The sequence below is a fragment of the Lepidochelys kempii genome, chromosome 14, assembly GCF_965140285.1.
Source record: "Lepidochelys kempii isolate rLepKem1 chromosome 14, rLepKem1.hap1, whole genome shotgun sequence".
NCBI lineage: Eukaryota > Metazoa > Chordata > Testudines > Cheloniidae > Lepidochelys > Lepidochelys kempii.
The window spans coordinates 30,490,479-30,496,478 of NC_136393.1; positions in this window are offsets into that span (position 1 = coordinate 30,490,479).

Sequence of the window (6,000 nt, forward strand, 5' to 3'; positions counted from 1 at the left end):
CTGCCACCCCACCCTGGCTGGCTAACTCCCTACACTTTCCTGAGAAGCTCCTGCTCTGGAGAAGGAGCCTCCTTTACCAGTCACCCTTGCAGACTGTTTGTTTGCTGGCTGCCTGAGCCTCCTCAAGCCCGGGGCCCAGTTCAGTTATAGACTCTGTTTAAGGACTGGCAGCTTGAGCCTCCCAAGCCCAGGCTAAAGCTGGCCTGTGACTGTTGGTCGCTCAGCGCTATTGTGAGCTCTTGACTGTCCTGCGGACTCTGGTCCTGGCCAGACGGGACCGGACTGAGTGGCCTCCCTCACCATGGGAAAGTGAGGGACCATTACAGTGTGCCATCTATCACCCTGCTGCTGTTAGGGAATCCCAATGCTACAAAGCCATCCACTATTTCATGCACATTGCCAAGAGTCAGAGTCCTTCATAGCAGGATGCGATTAATGGCCCTGCAAACTTGCATTCATGTGGCCCCAGTTGAAGGGTTCATATAGAGTTCATGCACCTGAAAACATTCAGGGCACACACTGCTCCGTCCAAGGACATGGACCATGGGAAGTCGCCCAAAGGACATGAACCGTGGGAAGCTTCCTTGGACTGGGCTCAAGGCCTGAGAACAAGGACTGTAGTAGATAGAGGCTAGTAAATAAAAATATTAATCAAAGTCATATTATTTCCTTTGTTGTTTGCTTTTGCGGTTGGAGTATGTAATGCGCAAGGGGAAAAAAAATAAAAAAGAGGGTGGAAAAGCTGACAGGCAGAAGCCTGTCGGCAGACCAGCCTGCTTGCTTGCCTAAAGCTTTGTTCTGTCTTATCTTTAAACCGCAACACCCAGTGGTGGACTTCCCAGCTCCCAACTAATTCATGCCCAACCAGTAACAGTCTGGAGTCTCCATCTTCCACAGAGTGATCACCATGTGCTTCTCCACCCAGAGGGCAACTTTCATTTTGGTAAAAAGAAAAGGAGTACTTGTGGCACCTTAGCGACTAATCAATTTATTTGAGCATGAGCTTTTGTGAGCTACGGTATGCGTCCGATGAAGTGAGCTGTAGCTCACGAAAGCTCATGCTCAAATAAATTGGTTAGTCTCTAAGGTGCCACAAGTACTCCTTTTCTTTTTGCGAATACAGACTAACATGGCTGTTACTCTGAAACCTTTCATTTTGGTGTCCTTGTGCTTCAGTGCTGGGGCAAGCTCTGCACACAGTTCCATGAAGATGACTTTCCACACAAGGGCGGCAGGGATCATAGGCCAGGAGAGGCTAAACCTCCCAAAACTGCTGATCCACCACACGTGAACAGCGACACCTGGGCCCTGGCCACGCCTGCACTCCATCCTGAGGCCCCACTCTTCCCTCTGAGGCCTGCCCTCACTCCACCCCTTCCTGTCTCTGCTCTGCCCTTTGCCCTGAGGTCCCCACCACATACTGCTCACTGAGTAGGAGGAGAGGAGTGAATGGTGACAGCAAGCAGTGGGAAGAGGGTTTCAGTGGGGAGGTGGCCGAACAGCTCCACCCATTCCCCCTAGGCCTCCTCTGCCCTCTGCTTGCTCCTCTCCTCCTCAACAGATAAAGAGTGATGGTGAGGGGCAGGCGAGGAGGCCAAGTGGTAGCAGGCCATGGGGTGGAGCATGGGCAAGGCATGGAGAGGGGCAGGGAGTGGGGGTGGGGCAGGGCAGAGCTTGGGCAGGGCCACCAGAGGAAGGGGCGGGACAGGGGGATAGATTCCGCTAGGGGAAGCTTCACCAACTGGCCATATTTCCACATCCAAAAGTTCTGCAGCCACTGCCTATCATCCCAAACCTACATAATATGATCCCACCACTCAGTGCTTGTTTCCCAAGCCCAGAAGCGACGATCCACCATATGCAGATGCTCCATGAATGCTAAAAGTAATCTTGTGTTGTTCCTTTCCATGGCACACAGCAGGTCAGGGAACTCTGATTCCTGTCCAGATTGGGAGTCCATGATATGCTACATGACCATCCATGATGTGTTTATAACAGTGACCACAACGGTAGAGAGCAGTGCAGGATCCATCCTTTCAGAGAGAGATGGCAGGCACACAGTAAACAGGGACCATTGAAAAATGCCATGAAACACAGTTGGAAGCCCATGAAATGATAGGATGGGAAAAACTGCATCATGGGACGTTGAGCCTGCACTCATGACACGCTGCGATCCACTCTGTGTTCCCACAACTCCTAGCTGCAGAAGGTGCTGAATAGCACAGTGGGATAGCTATGCACAGTGCACTGCTCTTACTGTTGAGCACTAAGTGTGGACGCGCTCTGCCGACGGAAGAAGCATTCTGTGAACATGCACAAGTGATGTAATTATGCTAGTTTTTGATTGTTGGCATAACTTCAGTCAACAGCATTGTACCCAGTTGAACTAAGTATATCTGCAGTAGCATGTCTAGTCATTGCTCCTTTCCCACCACAGTTGAGTTTCCATTCCTAGTCCCAGGTGGCTGCTCCCCAGACACTATCAGGTCTCCTCAGTCTGTTCCCAGATCACCATCTTGCAGCTGGAACAGACAAGTGTTCTGCGAGCCTAGGGGATTGGACGTATCTGTTTATCCCACACACTGTGCAGTGCAGGAGCCCTGTAACCAGCTCCCCTCATGCACGCTGCCCACAGCCATTGGACTTCAATCCCGACCTGGGGAAAATCTCTCTCTAAAGCTGAGATGAAAGTTCTGATTCCACTAGCCATTGAGTCGTTGGCCTCTGTTGCTGAGACCGATGACAAAGGGAACCAGTCAGTGCAGGCCCTGCTAGTTATATCTGTGTATGATGGTGACACCTGCCCCACTAGGGACCAGGCTGAGATTCCAGCACCTTCCACAGTGGCCCGTGACCTGCCACCAGATGAACTTTCAGCCACTGAGAGGGGTTTAGCATTTGATCCTTTGTGTTCCTTTGTCACTGTTGTCAGTTCCTGACCTACCGGCTGATTATAGAATCATAGAATCATAGAATCTCAGGGTTGGAAGGGACCCCTGAAGGTCATCTAGTCCAACCCCCTGCTCGAAGCAGGACCAATTCCCAGTTAAATCATCCCAGCCAGGGCTTTGTCAAGCCTGACCTTAAAAACCTCTAAGGAAGGAGATTCTACCACCTCCCTAGGTAACGCATTCCAGTGTTTCACCACCCTCTTAGTGAAAAAGTTTTTCCTAATATCCAATCTAAACCTCCCCCACTGCAACTTGAGACCATTACTCCTCATTCTGTCATCTGCTACCATTGAGAACAGTCTAGAGCCATCCTCTTTGGAACCCCCTTTCAGGTAGTTGAAAGCAGCTATCAAATCCCCCCTCATTCTTCTCTTCTGCAGGCTAAACAATCCCAGCTCCCTCAGCCTCTCCTCATAAGTCATGTGTTCTAGACCCCTAATCATTTTTGTTGCCCTTCGCTGGACTCTCTCAATTTATCCACATCCTTCTTGAAGTGTGGGGCCCAAAACTGGACACAGTACTCCAGATGAGGCCTCACCAATGTCGAATAGAGGGGAACGATCACGTCCCTCGATCTGCTCGCTATGCCCCTACTTATACATCCCAAAATGCCATTGGCCTTCTTGGCAACAAGGGCACACTGCTGACTCATATCCAGCTTCTCGTCCACTGTCACCCCTAGGTCCTTTTCCGCAGAACTGCTGCCTAGCCATTCGGTCCCTAGTCTGGAGCATTGGATTCTTCCATCCTAAGTGCAGGACCCTGCACTTATCCTTATTGAACCTCATCAGATTTCTCTTGGCCCAATCCTCCAATTTGTCTAGGTCCTTCTGTATCCTATCCCTCCCCTCCAGCGTATCTACCACTCCTCCCAGTTTAGTATCATCCGCAAATTTGCTGAGAGTGCAATCCACACCATCCTCCAGATCATTTATGAAGATATTGAACAAAACCGGCCCCAGGACCGACCCCTGGGGCACTCCACTTGATACCGGCTGCCAACTAGACATGGAGCCATTGATCACTACCCGTTGAGCCCGACAATCTAGCCAGCTTTCTACCCACCTTATAGTGCATTCATCCAGCCCATACTTCCTTAACTTGCTGACAAGAATACTGTGGGAGACCGTGTCAAAAGCTTTGCTAAAGTCAAGAAACAATACATCCACTGCTTTCCCTTCATCCACAGAACCAGTAATCTCATCATAAAAGGCGATTAGATTAGTCAGGCATGACCTTCCCTTGGTAAATCCATGCTGGCTGTTCCTGATCACTTTCCTCTCATGCAAGTGCATCAGGATTGATTCTTTGAGGACCTGCTCCATGATTTTTCCAGGGACAGAGGTGAGGCTGACTGGCCTGTAGTTCCCAGGATCCTCCTTCTTCCCTTTTTTAAAGATTGGCACTACATTAGCCTTTTTCCAGTCATCCAGGACTTCCCCGGTTCGTCACGAGTTTTCAAAGATAATGGCCAATGGCTCTGCAATCACAGCCGCCAATTCCTTCAGCACTCTCGGATGCAACTCGTCCGGCCCCATGGACTTGTGCACATCCAGCTTTTCTAAATAGTCCCTAACCACCTCTATCTCCACAGAGGGCTGGCCATCTCTTCCCCATTTTGTGATGCCCAGCGCAGCAGTCTGGGAGCTGACCTTGTTAGTGAAGACAGAGGCAAAAAAAGCATTGAGTACATTAGCTTTTTCCACATCCTCTGTTACTAGGTTGCCTCCCTCATTCAGTAAGGGGCCCACACTTCCCTTGGCTTTCTTCTTGTTGCCAACATACCTGAAGAAACCCTTCTTGTTACTCTTGACATCTCTTGCTAGCTGCAGCTCCAGGTGCGATTTGGCCCTCCTGATATCATTCCTACGTGCCCGAGCAATATTTTTATACTCTTCCCTGGTCATATGTCCAACTTTCCACTTCTTGTAAGCTTCTTTTTTGTGTTTAAGATCCGCTAGGATTTCACCATTAAGCCAAGCTTGTCGCCTGCCATATTTACTATTCTTTCGACTCATCGGGATGGTTTGTCCCTGTAACCTCAACAGGGATTCCTTGAAATACAGCCAGCTCTCCTGGACTCCTTTCCCCTTCAAGTTAGTCCCCCAGGGGATCCTGGCCATCCGTTCCCTGAGGGAGTTGAAGTCTGCTTTCCTGAAGTCCAGGGTCCGTATCCTGCTGCTTACCTTTCTTCCCTGCGTCAGGATCCTGAACTCAACCAACTCATGGTCACTGCCTCCCAGATTCCCATCCACTTTTGCTTTGATTGCTCAGCTCTGTACTGCAATGCCATCTCATTCCATTTTCTTAGGGTCAGAGACAGTTTTTCCTCACTGCTGGTTGATGAGGTGTCCTTTGTTTCCTTATAGCTGGAGGCAATCTTTTTTTCTTGTGCTCCAAGAAGAGGAAGATAGGCGGGGCAGCTGGGGAGAGGAAAGAGGAGGAGAATGGAAGATTTGAAATAATAAGGGAAGGGGATACAGTAGAAAGAAAGAAGCAAGACAAAGGGTGAAGGTGAAATCAAGTGAGAGGAAAGAAAAGGAATAGCTGGAAGGAGAAAAGAAAAGGCAGAAACCTTCAGGTTAGAAACTTTACAGTTTTTATATACTGGTTCTAGACTATTCTCAGTGGTAGAAGATGACAGGACAAGGAGTAATGGTCTCAAGTTGCAGTGGGGGAGGTTTACGTTGGATATTAGGAAAAACTTTTTCACTAGAAGGGTGGTGAAACACTGGAATGCGTTGCCTAGGGAGGTGGTAGAATCTCCTTCCTTAGAAGTTTTTAAGGTCAGGCTTGACAAAGCCCTGGCTGGGATGATTTAATTGGGGATAGGTCCTGCTTTGAGCAGGGGGTTGGACTAGATGACCTCCTGAGGTCCCTTCCAACCCTGATATTCTATGATTCCCATCCTGTTACTGCACAAAGTCCAGGCTGCACCATCCTGGATCTTTGGCTCCCAGGATTTGTCTCTTTAAATCTGCTCCTGCACAATGCCAGAGGGACCAGGTTCTCAGGACAGCTGTCTGGGGATTCCAGCTGAGTAACAACA